Source organism: Ranitomeya imitator, chromosome 10 (genome assembly GCF_032444005.1).
Source record: "Ranitomeya imitator isolate aRanImi1 chromosome 10, aRanImi1.pri, whole genome shotgun sequence".
NCBI classification, from domain to species: Eukaryota; Metazoa; Chordata; class Amphibia; order Anura; family Dendrobatidae; genus Ranitomeya; species Ranitomeya imitator.
In genome coordinates, this window is record NC_091291.1 from 150,481,701 (window position 1) to 150,502,180 (window position 20,480).

A 20,480-nucleotide genomic window follows, 5' to 3' on the forward strand; every position below is an offset into this window, starting at 1 on the left:
ATCACCGCTAGAGGCCGTGGGGCTTACTGCTCCCACCAACCAGCCGGATAGTGCCGCCGCTACAGCAGCCATAATGCCCTTCTTTATGCCGTACCTACCAGGAGCCGCCTGGCTCCCGCGATACTTTGGAGAAGCTCATACGTTAACTGACTTTAAAGAAGGGATTTGTGGGGGCGTGTCCTAGCTGGCCATGTGAGTGGAAGCAGGGAAGAGTGCTCCTGCTGCCATAAGGACAAAAATCCTGCTTTAACCCCGATTTTCGGGTAAACTCACCTAAATCCGGCTGGTTGAAGGTCCGGAGAGTGCAGCAGTGCGGAGCAGCAGGTCCGGAGTCGGCAGCGATGACCAGGAGGCGGCAGAAAGACGCTGGCACCAGCGATGCAGGAGCCAGCCAAGATGGCTCCGATGCTAGGGAGGACGCCGAGAAGGAGAACGCCGCATGTCAGCGGCGCATGGAGGTGGCCGCAAAGCTGCAGCAGTATGCCAGAGTGGAGGCTGCTGAGGAGGCAGAACCAGGATCTGGAGCTGGAGCTGACCAGGAGGAGGAGGAAGCAAGCACAGCCGAGCAGCATGAGGTACAGAGGGGGAAGGAGAGAGGCAGCATGGCTGGGGTTAGTGGGGGACCTGGAGGCATACCGCAGGGAGAGGAGCCGACCCTTAGAGATGTTATCACACTGATCTCTTCATGTCAGCAATCCCTGAACTCCACAGATTAATGCGGCTCTGCAGAAAATGGACAAACGTATAGGAGTGGTGGAGGAGAGGGTGAGCACGGCAGAAGATCACATAGTTAAGCTACAAAAAGCTGAAAAGAAGTTCGCCCAAGCAATAGCCGAGCTCGCTGCCAAAAATGAGGATCTGGAAAATAGATCCAGAAGAAATAATATACGTATAGTGGGGCTGCCTGAAAAGACTGAGGGGAGAAATCCCACTGAGTTTGTGGAGAACTGGCTGTTGGAGAAGATTGGGAGCACAGTGTTGACAAAAGTCTTTGCTGTTGAACGGGCTCATAGGGTCCCGCCGCAGCCCCCTGCCCCAGGAGCGAATCCCCGTACCATGCTTGCTAAAATACTCAATTACAGAGACAGAGACATTATCCTCAGAAAGGCTAGAGAGATGGAGGATCTGACGGCTGGAGGTCAGAAAATCGCCATTTATCCGGATTATTCCGCTGCGGTTCAGAAGCAGCAGATGAAGTTTACTGGAGTCAAGCGGCGACTGAAGGAGCTGGGAGTGCAGTATTCAGTGATGTTTCCCGCCAAGCTGAGACTGGTGGCTTTTAATAAGACCCACTTTTTCTTGACACCGGAGGACGCTACCCAGTGGCTTGATACTCATGAGAAAAAACTTAAGGGAATGGGCGACTGACATTTCGGCGAGATCCAGTTGGGATTTGTTTTCTCTGTCGATGGAGGAGAGTTCTGCGCTCGTTAGCAATGGTTAAAGAGTTGAGCAACTGTTGGGGGTTTTGCTGGGCCATATTGAAGGAATGGCCGGAGGGGACAGTACCAACTACTAAGTACGGGGGAGGAGGGTTATGCTGGGTACTGTGAACTGGTTTGGTACTTTTTCTATATGTTAATATAAGTTGAAATGTTAAGATACAATAAAGTGAAAGTTGGGGGGGAAATTGTGATTGCTATGGCAGCGGGACGCGAATGGAGAGGGTTAAGTAAGGGAGAGTGTTCGCAGTGGGCAGTGGAGCCCCACTCTTGATGAGAGGAAGAATGCGTTATATTGGGGGGGTTAGGGGGGCAAGTTGGGAGGGGCAGGGGGGGTGGGAGGGTTGGGGCAGCTCATACTTGGGAAATTGGATACTTTAAGAAATGATGAGCCACATGATGGGAGATTGTATTAAAATATTGAGTTGGAATGTGAGAGGTCTGGCGGATAAAACACGGCGGGCGGCAAGTCTGCAGTATGTCCGAGAACAGAAAGTCTCAATGATATGCCTGCTGGAGATACATTTAGTGCGGGAGAGGGTGAACATATTGAATAGGCGCTGGATACAGAGGGTGTATCATTCTACTTTCTCGACGTATTCTAGGGGTGTGTCTGTGTTAATACCTGCGGGGGTGCAGTATGAGGAGGTAATGGTAAAAGAGGATGTCGATGGTCAGTATGTGGTGGTGAAATGTAAAATGAATGGAGTATTGATGTGTATAGTGGCAATGTATATTCCGCCCCCATACTCAAGCAAGAAGATAAGAGAGGTGCTGGAGAGGGTAGAGCGCTGGGGACCGTTACCATTACTAATTATCGGCGACCTTAATAATATATGTGATGACTTTTGGGATAAGAACAAAAACCCCCAGAATAGGACGGCGGGACATACCACTACGTTTGGGACTTATGTCGGGGAAGTGGGCATGGTTGATTTATGGAGAGTTAGGCATATCGGGGAAAGGGCGTATTCATGCTACTCACCAGCTCCTGGTACGCTGTCTAGGATTGATCTGGCACTGGGTAACCGATTACTAGATACGATGGTAAGGGACGTGAGATATTTACCTAGGGCTCTCTCAGACCATAGTCCAGTTGAAGTGGAATTTCGATCAGTGGGGACACGGAACGGGAGCAGAAGGGAGTGGAAAATTCACCCTAATTGGCTACACAGTATAGACTTGGAGAAGATTAAGAAGGAATTGGTGGAATTTTTTGAGATAAATGAGGGTAGCGTAGATGTGCTTACTGTGTGGGAAGCCATGAAAGCGTACTTGAGAGGGCTGTTGTTTAGGGATATTAGCAGGTGTAAGCGGAAATCGAGAGAGGCAGAGAGGCTGGCGATAGATGGGCTGAGGATGGCTGAAGATGAGATGGTAATAATGGGTACTTTGGAGGCTGGGAGGAGGTTAAAGGCAGCTCAAAGCCAGCTAGAGGTGGTCTTGCTGAGTAAGGCTGAAAGGAAGAGGGAATTCATGAATTTGGCCTATTACCAGGAGGGTGAATCAGTGGGTCATTTGCTGTCGCTGGTGGCATCTGCCCAGAGAAATACTTCCTTTGTTCACTCTTTGGTGACTGGGAGTGGTGTTGCTGTTTCTGAGACTTCAGAGATTTTGGAGACTTTTGCAGATTTTTACGCAGACTTATACTCCTCTCGGGTAGATGGGTCAATGGAGGACACGGTGGCGTTCCTTGAGGAGTTGGAGCTCCCGAGGCTGAGTGACACAGCTAGGGAGGATTTGGAGGCTCCCATTACGGAGGAGGAACTGGGACGGGCATTGCAGTCGATGGCTAATGGGAAGGCGCCTGGCGTAGACGGATTTCCTGCCGAAATTTATAGAAGCTTGGGGGAAGTGTTGATCCCTAAATTGAAGGCGGTCTTGGAAGAGGCTACGAATGGTGGAAGGCTACCGGCATCTATGCGGGAGGCCACAATAGTGGTGATTCCAAAGGAGGGGAAAGACCCGACACAGCCGGATTCATATCGGCCAATTTCTTTGCTTACTATCGATGTTAAACTCCTGGCTAAGGTGTTGGCGATGAGGTTGACAAGTGTTATTTCTGGCCTGATACACTCAGACCAGTCTGGCTTTATGCCTGATAGGTCAACTGCGATTAATCTACGAAGGCTTTATATGAACTTGCAACTCAAAGCCGATAACTGTGGCCAGAGAGTTATTGCATCTTTAGACGCTCACAAGGCGTTCGATAGTGTGGAGTGGGGGTATCTCTGGCAGGTGTTGCGAAGAATGGGGTTTGGACCGCAGTTCATATCATGGATTCAATTAATGTACTCGATGCCGATGGCCAGGGTTAGGGTAAACGGGGAGTTGTCACGGACCATACAATTGGCTAGAGGGACGAGACAGGGGTGTCCGCTTTCCCCCCTTTTGTTTGCTCTGGCGGTGGAACCACTGGCCGCTACGCTTCGACAGTCTGATGAGATGACGGGGTTTAAATATGGGGTGATTGAAGAAAGGGTGGCGTTGTATGCGGATGACATTCTGCTATTTCTGGCTGACCCGGTTGCATCCTTGGAGGGAGCCATTGGGATTATTGAACGATTCGGATCAGTGTCGGGACTTAGGATAAATTGGAGTAAGTCTATCTTGTTTAAGGTGGACGATGTGGATGGGGTGCCATTGGAGGACGGGCGACTGGAGGTGACGAGTAAATTTAAGTACCTGGGAATATGGGTATCTATGCCGGTCACTGACTATATACATGAGAATCTGACTCCAATCTTGGGTGCCCTCAAGGCAAAAGCGGATGCATGGCTTAAGCTACATTTGTCTGTGGTAGGCAGGGTGAATCTTATCAAAATGATTGTGATGCCGAAAATACTGTATATTCTTCACAATGCAACGGTTTGGATACCACGTGGGAAATTTAGACAGATCAACTCTCTGTTTAGGAATCTGATTTGGGGGAGGCAGCATCCGCGTATCAAACTGGAGACACTTCAGCGACCCAAGGATGATGGGGGTCTGGCATTGCCTAACCCTGAGTTGTACTTTCTTGCAGCCCAGAGTCAGCATTTAAGGGGCTGGGCGCATGAGGGGTCATCTGGGGCAGTACAGCGGTTGATGGAGGTGGTGACAAAAAGAAGGCCAGTGGTGCAATGTTTGGAGGATGGATCCTTGGAGAGTTTGGGGAAGCTATATCCGACTTTGCTGTTGATACGCAAGCTGTGGAGTAGATTGAGGCACATACGTGGGATCACGGACTTGACTAGATACTCGCCGCTATGGCATAATAACAATCTGAAAGAATTTGAGGCATTGGGGGTACTGATAGAGTGGTTGGGCAAAGGGATTCAGTATGTGTATCAAATAATTGAACAAGGTGAACTGAAATCATTTTCCCAATTGCAGGCGGAATTTGGTCTTGGGTCTGCAGGGGAGTATCAATATTTGCGGATGAGGCATGCCTTTGGAGCTCAGAGTAGGAACGGAGGTATTAGGATTCAAAGGGATATAGTACTGGAGTATGTGTGTAATGATGGGACGACTGGAGGAGTCATATCCACTCTGTACAGGGATCTGTTGCACACTTTTCTATTGGGGTTTCCAATAATGGCAAGAGCTAAATGGGAAAGGGATTTGGGCCCAATAGATAACGAGACTTGGGAGTCGGTGTTGGAATGGATCCCAAGACTGTCGCTGAGTGAACCGTATAGACTGTCACAGCTCTATGTGATACACAGAGTTTATAGGTCTCCGATGGTGCTATATAAGGCAGGATTGCGTAATGACTCTGAATGTCCGAGGTGTAAGTCTACGGATGCAGACATTTTCCATATGATGTGGACATGTCCGAGGTTGGCTGCCTTCTGGGTGGTAGTTTTGAGTCGTATGGAAGGTGCGTATGGATGCACGGTGCCAAGGGATCCAGTTATCTGTTTGTTGGGATGCGTGGATGAGATTGGAGTGGATAAACACCTAAAGATAGCTATAGCCAGATTGTTGTATATGGCTAGGAAGGTGATAGCTAGAAACTGGATTAGGGAAGAGACGCCGTCAAGAGGAGAGTTCCTCCAGTATGTGAAACAGGGCCTGACACTAGAAAAAGGGATTTATAAGAAGAAAGGGAAAACTGAAACGTTCAATAAAATGTGGTCTCCATGGATTGCTATGGGATAGTAATGTGAAGTGTGGCTTATACGAGTGGTTGAGGGATTAGATACTCTATTGTTTTAATGATGGTAGTAATTAACAAGATGAGCTGCTTTGTGGGGTGGGGGTGGGGGGCTTTGGGATCGAAGGGGGCTGTTTGAAGGGGGAGGGGGGGGGAAATACTCTATATTGAAAATGTAAATGTAACATGTTAATTGCCTTGTTATTCTTAATAAAAATTTATTTGAATAAAAAAAAAAAAAAGGGATTTGTAGCCTGCTCAAGTTTTATCCCTTGACGGAGCCTCAGAAGGTTCATATGATAATCGGCCAACTCTTTGGAGCGGCATTGAGGGAAGTAAAGTCCTGGCCCGCTGTGGACAAGAAAACTGCGCAACAATTATTTGCCAAGCTTAAAGCCACCTTTGACACCCGCACCGCTACGGAAATTAAATTGACGTTCTATGGGTGCAAGCAGCGGCCGCAGGATAGCTTACGGGACTATGCCCTTAATCTGCAGGAGGCGCTGCGGGCCATCAAGCAAAGTGGCCGAAGCAGCATGCAAGATGAAGATAAACTCCTGAAAGAGCGGTTCATCGAAGGGCTCCTGTGCAGTAACCAAAGGGCCCAGCTACACTTCCTGGCCATGCAGAATCCAGACCTGACTTTCGCGCAATTCAAAGATAAAGCTATCCAGGCGCTTCCGGAGCGGCAGCCCAGCCGTGCCACACTTCCCAGGCGACAAGCCCTCACATACCTCCAGGAGGTGGCGCCGGACGCACCTGTCTCCGCCGAGGCCGATGCCCAGATCCTGGACGACAACTCCCCTGCAGGACTGCGCCTCCAGGTATAGGAACTGACCAGGAGCGTTGCTGCCCTAGCCCGGACCGTCCAGTCCCTACAGGAGGCCCCCAAGGAGAAGATCCAGCTGGCTTCCAGACCGGAGGATGTCCCCTGGCAACGACCAAGGAGGGTTCCATCGACCAGAGGCAGAGACGACGATCGTTTTCATCAGGATGGATGACCTATCTGCCGCCGCTGCCATCAGGTGGGCCATCTTGCAAGGTACTGTCAGTAAAACGAGCAACCCCTGGGGCCAAGGGCCAACCCCCAGGAGTAGAACGCCCAGGCCCGCAAAATTGGAGAGCAAAATACGTCGGGGGGCATCCTGCTCTCCCCATCGTGATCGATGGCATCCCCATGAAAGCTTTGCTGGACACCGGTTCCCAGGTGACAACTATGCCTGACCGGCGTGAACGTAACCCCATGATGACCATCGGTACTAATGTCATAAAAAATTGTCTTGCAGAAGTTATTGTTTTGTTGCAGCAAGTAGCAGAGACAGCTGGTCACAGTGAGCAACGTGCCTTACAGAAAGAAATCAGAGCCCTAATGCGGAGACAGCAAGTGGAGCTGACTGGTGGTGAAATTGGCTGGGTCACAGTGAGTGATTCGAACCCCATTGCAATACCCCCCAGGAGTGAAATGTTAATATGGTGTCGGGCAGCCATAGGTCTCGGGGGTAAAGACTATCAGGCCCTGGTAGAACCTGTGTATTCGGAGAATAGGCCTACCCTCCTGACAGCCAGAGGGGTGGTTGACGTCCGCAAGGGGAGGGTGCCGGTACGTGTTCTTAACTGCGGGGAGGAGGAAGTCCACTGTTGTGAATTCTGTGGCAGAGCTCCCTCCTGTGGTCACAAGTGGTACTTCGGCTGATTCTCTCTGGGAGCTTCCGTTTGTGGAGGAAAGTGGTACTGCAGCTTCTGAGTTTCCTCCCTCAGGTGATCTGGTGAGGTCGTTAGCTGCTTCTCTACTTAACTCCACCTAATGCTTTCTTCCATGCTTCCTGTCAATGTTCCAGTGTTGGACTTGTGTATCTCTGGATCATTCCTGTGGCCTGCTGCTCTGCATAGCTAAGTGCTTCTTTGCTATTTGTTGCTATTTTTTCTGTCCAGCTTGTCTATTTGTTTTGCTGGAAGCTCTGGGACGCAAAGGGTGTACCTCCGTGCCGTTAGTTCGGTACGGAGGGTCTTTTTGCCCCTTTGCGTGGTTTTCTTTAGGGTTTTGTGTAGACCGCAAAGTTATCTTTCCTATCCTCGTTCTGTCTAGAATATCGGGCCTCACTTTGCTGAATCTATTTCATCCCTACGTTTGTCTTTTCATCTTACTCACAGTCATTATATGTGGGGGGCTGCCTTTTCCTTTGGGGTATTTCTCTGAGGCAAGGTAGGCTTATTTTTCTATCTTCAGGCTAGTTAGTTTCTCAGGCTGTGCCGAGTTGCATAGGGAGCGTTAGGCGCAATCCACAGCTGCCTCTAGTTGTGTTTGGAGAGGATCAGGAATTGCGGTCTACAGAGTTCCCACGTCTCAGAGCTCGTTCTGTTATTTTTGGGTTGTTGTCAGATCACTGTGTGTGCTCTGATCGCTATGTACATTGTGTTCCTGAATTGCCTTTCATAACAGTACAGGAAGCCAAAAGTACTAATGTTTCTCAATAGAGGGAAAAAAGAAGTTCTGAGACCATTTTTTTTCCTTTGCACTGTGTTTTGTCTTTTTTTTCCCCTAGACATTTGGGTGGTTCAGGACACAGGTGTGGACATGGATATTCAGGGTCTGTGCTCTTCAATGGATAATCTCGTTGTAAATGTTCAAAAGATTCAAGACTTGGTGGTTCAGAAGCCTATGTTTGAACCAAAAATTCCTATTCCTGATTTGTTTTTTGGTGATAGAGTCAAGTTTATGAATTTCAAAAATAATTGCAAGCTGTTTTTGGCCTTGAAACCTCACTCCTCTGGTGACCCAGCTCAACAAGTGAGAATTATTATTTCTTTTTTGCGTGGTGACCCTCAAGACTGGGCATTTTCCCTTGCGCCGGGAGATCCTGCATTGGGTAATATTGATGCGTTTTTCCTGGCGCTCGGATTGCTGTACGATGAGCCTAATTCAGTGGATCAGGCAGAGAAAAATTTGCTGGCTTTGTGTCAGGGTCAGGATGAGATAGAGGTATACTGTCAGAAATTTAGAAAGTGGTCTGTACTCACTCAATGGAATGAAGCTGCGCTCGCAGCGATTTTCAGAAAGGGTCTCTCTGAAGCCCTTAAAGATGTCATGGTGGGATTTCCTATGCCTGATGGTCTGAATGAATCTATGTCTTTGGCCATTCAGATCGGTCGACGATTGCGTGAGCGTAAAGCTGTGCACCATTTGGCGGTATTACCTGAGATTAAACCTAAGCCTATGCAGTGCGATAGGACTTTGTCCAGAGTTGAACGGCATGAACACAGACGTCTGAATGGTCTGTGTTTCTACTGTGGTGATTCCACTCATGCCATCTCTGATTGTCCTAAGCGCTCTAAGCGGTTCGCTAGGTTTGCCATTATTGGTACAGTACAGTCAAAATTTCTTCTGTCCGTTACCTTGATATGCTCTTTGTCATCATATTCTGTCATGGCGTTTGTGGATTCGGGCGCTGCCCTGAATTTGATGTACTTGGATTATGCTAAGCGTTGTGGGTTTTTCTTGGAGCCCTTGCAGTGTCCTATTCCATTAAGAGGAATTGATGCTACACCTTTGGCCAAGAATAAGCCTCAGTACTGGACCCAGCTGACCATGTGCATGGCTCCTGCACATCAGGAGGATATTCGCTTTCTGGTGTTGCATAATCTGCATGATGTGGTCGTCTTGGGGTTGCCATGGTTACAAGTCCATAATCCAGTATTAGATTGGAAATCCATGTCGGTGTCCAGCTGGGGTTGTCAGGGGGTACATGGTGATGTTCCATTTCTGTCAATTTCGTCATCCACCCCTCCTGAGGTCCCAGAGTTCTTGTCTGATTACCGGGATGTATTTGATGAGCCCAAGTCCGATGCTCTACCTCCGCATAGGGATTGTGATTGTGCTATCAATTTGATTCCTGGTAGTAAATTCCCAAAAGGTTGATTGTTTAATTTATCCGTACCTGAGCACACCGCTATGCGCAGTTATGTGAAGGAATCCCTGGAGAAGGGGCATATTCGCACGTCATCGTCGCCATTAGGAGCAGGGTTCTTTTTTGTAGCCAAGAAGGATGGTTCGCTGAGACCTTGTATAGATTACCGCCTTCTTAATAAGATCACGGTTAAATTTCAGTACCCCTTGCCATTGTTATCTGACCTGTTTGCTCGGATTAAGGGGGCTAGTTGGTTCACCAAGATAGATCTTCGTGGTGCGTATAATCTGGTGCGAATTAAGCAAGGCGATGAATGGAAAACTGCATTTAATACGCCCGAGGGTCATTTTGAGTATCTAGTGATGCCGTTCGGACTTGCCAATGCTCCATCAGTGTTTCAGTCCTTTATGCATGACATCTTCCGAGAGTACCTGGATAAATTCCTGATTGTGTACTTGGATGACATTTTGATCTTCTCGGATGATTGGGAGTCTCATGTGAAGCAGGTCAGAACGGTTTTTCAGGTCCTGCGTGCTAATTCTTTGTTTGTGAAGGGATCAAAGTGTCTCTTTGGTGTGCAGAGGGTTTCATTTTTGGGGTTCATCTTTTCCCCTTCTGCTATCGAGATGGATCCTGTTAAGGTCCAGGCCATCCATGATTGGACTCAGCCGACATCTCTGAAAAGTCTGCAAAAGTTCCTGGGCTTTGCTAATTTTTATCGTCGCTTCATCTGCAATTTCTCTAGTGTTGCCAAACCATTGACCGATTTGACCAAGAAGGGTGCTGATTTGGTCAATTGGTCTTCTGCTGCTGTGGAAGCTTTTCAAGAGTTGAAGCGTCGTTTTTCTTCTGCCCCTGTGTTGTGTCAACCAGATGTTTCTCTTCCGTTCCAGGTCGAGGTTGATGCTTCTGAGATTGGAGCAGGGGCTGTTTTGTCGCAGAGAGGTTCTGATTGCTCAATGATGAAACCATGCGCTTTCTTTTCCAGGAAGTTTTCGCCTGCTGAGCGAAATTATGATGTGGGCAACCGAGAGATGCTGGCCATGAAGTGGGCATTCGAGGAGTGGCGTCATTGGCTTGAAGGAGCTAAGCATCGCGTGGTGGTATTGCCTGATCATAAGAACTTGACTTATCTCGAGTCTGCCAAGCGCTTGAATCCTAGACAAGCTCGTTGGTCGTTGTTTTTTGACCGTTTTGACTTTGTGATTTCGTACCTTCCGGGCTCTAAGAATGTGAAGGCGGATGCTCTGTCTAGGAGTTTTGTGCCCGACTCTCCGGGTTTATCTGAGCCGGCGGGTATCCTCAAGGAAGGAGTAATTGTGTCTGCCATCTCCCCTGATTTGCGGCGGGTGCTGCAAAAATTTCAGGCTAATAAACCTGATCATTGCCCAGCGGAGAAACTGTTTGTCCCTGATAGGTGGACGAATAGAGTTATCTCTGAACTTCATTGTTCGGTGTTGGCTGGTCATCCTGGTATCTTTGGTACCAGAGAGTTAGTGGCTAGATCCTTTTGGTGGCCGTCTCTGTCGCGGGATGTGCGTACTTTTGTGCAGTCCTGTGGGATTTGTGCTCGGGCTAAGCCCTGCTGTTCTCGTGCCAGTGGGTTGCTTTTGCCCTTGCCGGTCCCAAAGAGGCCTTGGACACATATTTCGATGGATTTCATTTCTGACCTTCCCGTTTCTCAAAAGATGTCAGTCATTTGGGTGGTCTGTGATCGCTTTTCTAAGATGGTCCATCTGGTATCCTTGTCTAAATTGCCTTCCTCCTCTGATTTGGTACCTTTGTTCTTTCAGCATGTGGTTCGGTTGCATGGCATTCCTGAGAATATTGTTTCTGACAGAGGTTCCCAGTTTGTTTCAAGGTTTTGGCGAGCCTTTTGTGGTAGGATGGGCATTGACCTATCCTTTTCCTCGGCTTTCCATCCTCAGACTAATGGCCAGACCGAACGAACCAATCAGACCTTGGAAACATATCTGAGATGTTTTGTTTCTGCAGACCAGGATGATTGGGTGTCCTTTTTGCCGTTGGCTGAGTTCGCCCTTAATAATCGGGCCAGCTCGGCTACCTTGGTTTCTCCATTTTTTTGCAATTCTGGGTTCCATCCTCGTTTCTCTTCAGGACAGGTTGAGTCTTCGGACTGTCCTGGTGTGGATTCTGTGGTGGATAGGTTGCAGCAGATCTGGACTCAGGTAGTGGACAATTTGATCTTGTCCCAGGAGAAAGCTCAACTTTTCGCTAATCGCAGACGCCGTGTGGGTCCCCGACTTCGTGTTGGGGATCTGGTTTGGTTATCTTCTCGTCATATTCCTATGAAGGTTTCCTCTCCTAAATTTAAACCTCGTTTTATTGGTCCGTATAGGATTTCTGAGGTTCTCAATCCTGTGTCTTTTCGTTTGACCCTCCCAGACTCCTTTTCCATACATAATGTATTCCATAGGTCGTTGTTGCGGAGATACGTGGCACCTATGGTTCCATCTGTTGAGCCTCCTGCCCCGGTTTTGGTGGAGGGGGAATTGGAGTATATTGTGGAGAAGATTTTGGATTCTCGTGTTTCTAGACGGAAACTCCAGTATCTGGTTAAATGGAAGGGTTATGCTCAGGAAGATAATTCCTGGGTTTTTGCCTCTGATGTCCATGCTTCCGATCTTGTTCGTGCCTTTCATGCGGCTCATCCTGGTCGGCCTGGGGGCTCTGGTGAGGGTTCGGTGACCCCTCCTCAAGGGGGGGGTACTGTTGTGAATTCTGTGGCTGAATTCACTCCTGTGGTCACAAGTGGTACTGCAGCTTCTGAGCTTCCTCCCTCAGGTGTTCTGGTGAGCTCGTTAACTGCTTCATTACTTAACTCCGCCTGATGCTGCTATCCTTGCTCCTTGTCAATGTTTCAGTGTTGGATCTGAGCTTCTCCTGATTGTTCCTGTGACCTGCTGCTCTGTATAGCTAAGTGCTTTTTGCTTTTTTGTTGCTTTTTTTCTGTCCAGCTTGTCTTTTGTTTTGCTGGTAGCTCTGAGACGCAAAGGGTGTACCGCCGTGCCGTTAGTTCGGCACGGTGGTTTTTTTTTGCCCCCTTTGCGTGGTTTTGCTTTAGGGTTTTTTGTAGACTGCAAAGTTCGCTTTACTGTCCTCGCTCTGTCCTAGAATATCGGGCCCCACTTTGCTGAATCTATTTCATCCCTACGTTTTGTCTTTTCATCTTACCCACTGTCATTATATGTGGGGGGCTGCCTTTTCCTTTGGGGAATTTCTCTGGGGCAAGTCAGGCCTATTTTTCTATCTTCAGGCTAGCTAGTTTCTTAGGCTGTGCCGAGTTGCCTAGGTAGTTGTTAGGCGCAATCCACAGCCGCTTTTAGTTGTGTTTAGGATAGGATCAGGTGTGCAGTCTACAGAGTTTCCACGTCTCAGAGCTCGTTCTTGTATTTTTGGGTATTTGTCAGATCACTGTGTGCGCTCTGATCGCTAAGCACACTGTGTTTCTGGATTGCCTTCATAACACCTGTCATTAGCAAACATAACAGGCAAGGTAGGCTTATTTTTCTATCTTCAGGCTAGTTAGTTTCTCAGGCTGTGCCGAGTTGCATAGGGAGCGTTAGGCGCAATCCACAGCTGCCTCTAGTTGTGTTTGGAGAGGATCAGGAATTGCGGTCTACAGAGTTCCCACGTCTCAGAGCTCGTTCTGTTATTTTTGGGTTGTTGTCAGATCACTGTGTGTGCTCTGATCGCTATGTACATTGTGTTCCTGAATTGCCTTTCATAACAGTCCACCTAACTAAATATGTCACACTTGCCAAGCTGTTTACTGTTAACAATAGTGTGATACAGGCACCCGGGCCCTTGTCTCCGTCCAAGTCGGCGGAGGACAACGACTCTGCAGAGCAATCAAAAGATTGGTGCCAAGAATTACATGTGGGCACTGATGCTACTCCATCTCACCAGATACAGGGGGCCTACAGGGTGGTTCACGAGTATGAGCGGGTATTCAGCAAACACCCCCTTGATTTCGGGCGGGTAAAAGGGATTCAACACCACATCCCCACAGGAGATCACCCGCCCGTAAAAGAAAGATACCGTCCTGTACCCCCAGCTCATTATCAGAGTGCCAAGGACATGTTGCGAGAGATGAAGGAGGCTGGCGTAGTGAGAGACAGCTGTAGCCCCTGGGCAGCTCCATTAGTCCTCGTTAGAAAGAAAGATGGCACCATGAGGATGTGTGTGGATTATAGGCAATTAAACCGCATTACACATAAGGACGCATACCCCCTGCCTAGGATAGAGGAGTCCTTGGCTGCGTTAAAGTCTGCTAATTACTTCTCTACTTTAGATCTCACCAGTGGGTATTGGCAGGTTCCCGTGGCAGAGGCGGACAAAGAAAAGACAGCCTTCACGACGCCGATGGGTCTCTGCGAGTTGCCCTTCAGATTGTGTAATGCCCCGGGGACGTTCCAGAGGATGATGGAGTGCTGTTTGGGACACAAGAACTTTGAGACCTTGCTGCTGTATCTGGACGATGTAATTGTCTTCTCTAAGACCTATGAAGACCATCTGAAGCACCTGGCCGAGGTGTTTGAAGCGCTGTCCAACTTTGGCTTAAAGGAGAAACCGTCCAAATGCCAGCTGCTCAAACCCAAAGTACAGTACCTGGGCCATGTGGTGAGTGCTGAAGGAGTGGCCCCAGACCCCGATAAGGTCACGGTGATCAAGGACTGGCCGCAGCCCAGTAACATTCATGAGGTCCGGCAGTTCCTCGGGTTGGTGGGTTACTACCGGAGGTTTATCAAGGACTTCACCAAGAAGGCCGCGCCGTTGCAAGACCTGTTGGTGGGCCAGCCCAAGAAACCCAAGGGTAAGAACACCCCATTGGATTGGAAGGACGGACTGGAAGGATCGTTCACTTGCTTAAAATCGGCATTAACGGGAGAGGAAGTACTAGCCTACCCGTAATACGACCATTTGTATTGTACACGGACGCCAGCAACGTGGGACTGGGAGCGGTGCTGTCCCAGGTCCAGAAGGGCAAGGAACGAGTAATCGCTTATGCCAGCAGGAAGCTTCGCCCCACTGAAAGGCACCCAGACAACTACAGTTCCTTTAAGCTGGAGTTCCTCGCAGTCGTTTGGGCCGTGACGGAGAGGTTCAAGCACTATCTGGCCTCAGCGAAATTCACCGTCTTCACGGATAATAATCCACTTACGCACTTGGACACAGCGAAACTCGGCGCCTTGGAGCAGCGGTGGATGGCCCGGTTGTCTAATTACGATTTTACCATCAAGTACCGGTCGGGGCACAAGAATGCGAATGCCGATGCATTGTCCCGAATGCCTCACCTACCCAAAACGGAGGAAGACTCAGAAGCATTTGAAGAAGTGGAGCTGCCCGCTTTCCATCGTCCCAAGGCAACTCAGTGTTCCCATCAGGTGAAGAACAGGCACAGAAACAAACAGGGCGCCCCGTTGAATCCCCTGCCCCACCACGGGTGGACAGAGAACCAGGATGCTGACCCTGTGGTCCGTCGGGTGAAGGAGCTCCTGACGCAGGCAGGTTTGCATCCTGGCCCGGATGATCCACCAGAGACATTACAGTTGTGGAAGGAGAGGGGCAAACTGTTTCTTCACAATGGCAAGCTGTGCCGAAGGAACATCGACCCTTGCACTCACGAATTAGTGTGGCAGATTGTGGTCCCCAGACAAGATGTGCCCATGGTCCTGGGAGCATACCATGATGGGGCAGGACACTTCGGATGGAGAAAGCTGGAGAGGCTTCTCCGTGGGAGGTTCTACTGGGTCGGCATGAGGAAGGCCATCGAGAAGTGGTGTCGAGAGTGTGGCCCCTGTAGCCCCTGTAGCCTACGCCGGAAGGATCGTGACAGCCAACGGGCTCCCCTGCAGCCCGTCATCACCAAACGGCTGCTCGAGTTGGTCGCGCTGGATCACGTAAAGCTAACACCTAGCCGGTCAGGGTATATCTACGCTCTCACCATTGTGGACCACTATTCCAGATTCCTGGTAGTCGTACCAGTCAAAGATCTGACGGCTAGGATGGCAGCCAAAACCTTCCAGCAGTACTTCTGTCGACCCCATGGGTACCCAGAGAAGGTGTTGACCCTAACCCTAACCCCCGAAGATATATCACCAGATGCGGATTGGGATACCGAGAGGCAGCAGAGGTACCGCAAAGTACAGGAATGTGTGGAAAAGAGTCTCGCTCAGGCCAGACAGAAGCAAGAGAGGGACTACAACCAGCATGCTCCGGCGGCTCCATTGGCACCTGGTGAGCAAGTACTGAAAAGAAAGAGATTACACAAGCTTGATGATCAATGAGAAGCGGAACCGTATACCATTCTCCTCTCCGACTTCGACAATACAAAGGTCTGTCTCATCAGTAAGGACGGAGGAGAGACCTCAGCGGCCATATCCAGAGACCACCTGAAAATATGCCCGGATAAGCTGAAAGATGGGGAAACAGATCCCAGGATTTCTCCGCCCGTGGAAGAAGAGAAAATGATACACACTGTTCTTGGCGATTTTCCCCAGTCCTGGAATCAAATAAATCAGGCCATTGTGGTACCTGTCCTAACGTTCCGTCAACCGAGACCGCCAGAACTAAATGTGGTGCCAGGGCAGCTGGACCCGCCAGCGCAGCCGACCCCACCAGAAGATGCGATGCCAACGGTCGAACCAGCGGGTCCTCTGTCATCGGTGAATCTGCCATGCCCACCACTAATAGTGGTAGCACTGAGGATGCAAGTATGCCAGTGCTGCCCAGAATCACTAGAAGTGTAGCTAGAAGACAGTGCACTACACTAGCGATAGCAAGCGTAGCGGGTCCTGTCAGGCCAGTAGCAACCCCTGCGCTGCGGAGGTCCACGCGTAGCACCAAGAATCAGACTCCACTTCATTATAGACCTTGGCGATATTAGCGATAGTTGTTATTTGGTTGAAAATGCTTGTGTAAATATTTGTGTTATAGGTTAAAAATGGACAATGGTGTGATGGACAGTGAATCACTCCAAAACTTTCACAGGGGCCCCTTTGTTTACCCGGGGTCCCTGCTATTCTATGGTTACACCTACAGAACTGGGAGTCATGGACTGTGCATGACCAATATTTTGCAACGTTCAAGCATCCTTACCTTCCATAACGGAAAGCACTGTTATATTTATTTGTTCATAGTATATATATAAGAATTTTTGTGTGTTTTCTATTAACATGTATTGTTGTTCTTCTTTTCCCAGTCCGGGAGTACTGGATTTAACCGGGAAGGAGTGCAGCGCCCCAGAGATCTGGTCATTGAAGTAACATCGCTCTGCCACTAAGGGGAGTGATGGTACGTCTGATGGCACTGAAGGGATTCTACTGACCAGGTATCACCAGCACACATTACACTTTACACTCCGGCCACTAGGGGGAGCAAAAGGCTTATTTATTGGGCCACTTCTCACATTGGTAAAACTAGGGGTCGGACAGGAAGTTAGGCAGGACGAAGCCTGGGAGAGCTTCAGGGAGGACCTGTCAGAACTGGGAAATCTGGCAGGTACCTAGCGAAAGGACAGATTGTTACGGAACCGCACCTGCACTACCTTGCGGCGGTATCCTAAGAAAGAGACACGAAGCGAAGGATATTGTGGAACAGTGAGAAACGAGATCCAGTAGGAGTTGTGCCCCGAGAACGGCAACATCTTACTGAGGCACATAGACGGTGGCCGAAGCACCGAAGAAGTAACAGTCTCCACGCATTACTTCAAACAGCGGCAGGACAGTTAATTACAGGTTGGCTGTCTACCATACAACACTGTTATGATCTGGTGGCCTAGGAGCAGCATGAGACATACTCTGGAGAAGGTGGTACCTGTACTGACCGCAAACCCTGAACTTAACAGCGCAACTAGACGTAGCCGTGGGGGGTACCTAACACTCCCTAGACCCCTCGGCACAGCCTAAGAACTAACTACCCCTAAAGACAGAAACGGGAAAACTATCTTGCCTCAGAGAAAATCCCCAAAGGATAGACAGCCCCCCACAAATATTGACTGTGAGAGGAGAGGGAAATAACATACGCAGACATGAAATTAGGATTTAGCATTGGAGACCATACTAGCTAAAAAGAAAGAAAAGGACAGAGTACTATGCGGTCAGTATTAAAACACTAGAAAATATCCACCACAGAAAATACAAATCACCACATCTGACTAAAGACATGGAGGGTATATCTGCATCTCCAGAGACACAGCTTGGCTGCAAAAAATCCTTCACAGACAAAGCTGGACAAGACAAAACATGAAAATGCACCGAACTATAAGGTCCACAGCAGGTGGACAGCAAAAACAAAGCCTGAAATTATCTTTGTTGAAATGAACAGCAGAACAGGAGAGACCAGGTATGGATGTGAATCCTCCAAAAACAATGGACAACTGGCACTGACTAAAGGATAAAGCAGGGCTAAATAGCCCAGCCCAAATTGCAAAAAATAGATACACCTGATAAATGCTGCGATCCAACTACCGCAGCACTACCACTCATAACCACCGGAGGGAGCCCAAGAGCAGAATTCACAACAGTACCCCCCCTTGAGGAGGGGTCACCGAACCCTCACCAGAGCCCCCAGGCCGATCAGGACGAGCCAAATGAAAGGCACGAACCAAATCGTCAGCATGAACATCGGAGGCAACAACCCAAGAATTATCCTCCTGGGCATAACCCTTCCATTTGACCAGATACTGAAGCTTCCGCCTCGAAAAACGAGAATCCAAAATCTTCTCAACCACATACTCCAACTCCCCATCAATCAACACCGGGGCCGGAGGATCAACAGAGGGAACAACGGGCACCACATACTTCCGCAACAAAGATCTATGGAACACATTATGGATGGAAAAAGAGGCTGGAAGGGCCAAACGAAAAGACACTGGATTGATAATCTCAGAAATCCTATAAGGACCAATAAACCGAGGCTTGAACTTAGGGGAAGAAACCTTCATAGGAACATGACGGGAAGACAACCAGACCAAATCCCCAACCCGAAGCCGGGAACCAACACACCGACGACGGTTAGCAAAACGCTGAGCCTCCTACTGAAACAACACCAAATTGTCCACCACATGAGCCCAAATCTGATGCTGCCTGTCAACCACAGAATCCACACCAGGACAATCAGAAGGCTCAACCTGCCCTGAAGAAAAACGAGGATGAAAACCAAAATTACAAAAAAAAGGCGAAACCAAGGTAGCAGAACTAGCCCGATTATTAAGGGCAAACTCGGCCAATGACAAGAAAGCCATCCAATCATCCTGATCAGCAGACACAAAGCATCTCAAATAAGTTTCCAAAGTCTGATTAGTTCGCTCGGTCTGGCCATTTGTCTGAGGATGAAATGCGGAAGAAAAAGACAAATCAATGCCCAGCCTAGCACAAAAGGCCCGCCAAAACCTAGAAACAAACTGGGAACCTCTATCGGACACAATATTCTCCGGAACGCCATGCAAATGAACCACATGCTGAAAAAACAACGGAACCAAATCAGAAGAGGAAGGCAATTTAGGCAAAGGTACCAAATGAACCATCTTAGAAAACCGGTCACAAACCACCCAGATAACCGGCATCCTCTGGAAAACCGGAAGATCTGAAATAAAATCCATAGAAATATGCGTCCAAGGTCTCTCAGGGACCGGCAAAGGCAGAAGCAACCCACTAGCGCGGGAACAGCAAGGCTTAGCCCGCGCACAAATCCCACAACACTGCACAAAATAACGCATATCCCGCGACAAAGAAGGCCACCAAAAGGACCTACCAACCAAATCTCTGGTACCAAAAATCCCAGGATGGCCAGCCAACACAGAACGATGAACCTCAGAAATCACTTTACTAGTCCATCTATCAGGAACAAACAGTTTCCCCACTGGACAGCGGTCAGGTTTATTAGCCTGAAATTCCTGAAGAACCCGTCGTAAATCAGGGGAGATGGCAGAAAGAATCACCCCTTCCTTCAGAATGCCGACCCGGCTCAAGAACCCCAGGGGAATCAGGAAAAAAACTCCTAGAGAGGGCATCCGCCTTAACATTCTTAGTACCAGGAAGGTACAAGACCACAAAATCAAAACGGGAGCAAAACAGGGTCCATCGAGCCTGTCTAGGATTCAGTCGTTTGGCAGACTCGAGGTAAATCAGATTCTTATGATCGGTCAGGACCACAATACGGTGCTTGGCCCCCTCAAGCCAATGACGCCACTCCTCAAATGCCCACTTCATAGCCAACAACTCCCGACTGCCGACATCATAATTGAGTTCCGCAGGCGAAAACTTCCGAGAAAAGAAGGCACACGGTTTCATCAAGGAACCATCAGAATTCCTCTGAGACAAAACGGCCCCTGCCCCAATTTCAGATGTGTCAACCTCAACCTGAAATGGAAGAGAAACATCCGGCTGACGCAACACAGGGGCAGAAGTAAATCGGTGTTTAAGCTCCTGAAAGGCAGAGACAGCCGCAGAGGACCAATTCGTCACATCAGCGCCTTTCTTCGTCAAATCTGTCACTGGAGAAGTTGGCAATGAAACGACGATAAAAATTAGCAAAGCCCAAGAATTTCTGAAGGCTCTTCACAGATGTGGGCTGAATCCAATCATGAATGGCCTGAACCTTAACCGGATCCATTTCTATAGATGAGGGAGAAAAAATGAAGCCCAAAAAAGAAACCTTCTGCACTCCAAAGAGGCACTTCGACCCCTTCACAAACAAAGCATTATTACAGAGGATCTGAAATACCATCCTGACCTGTTTCACATGAGACTCCCAATCATCGGAAAAAAACAAAATATCATCCAAATATACGACCATGAATTTATCAAGATAACTCCGAAAGATATCATGCATGAAGGATTGGAACACAGATGGGGCATTAGAGAGTCCGAATGGCATCACAAGGTATTCAAAATGGCCTTTGGGCATATTAAATGCAGTTTTCCATTCGTCACCCTGTTTAATACGAATAAGATTATATGCCCCTCGAAG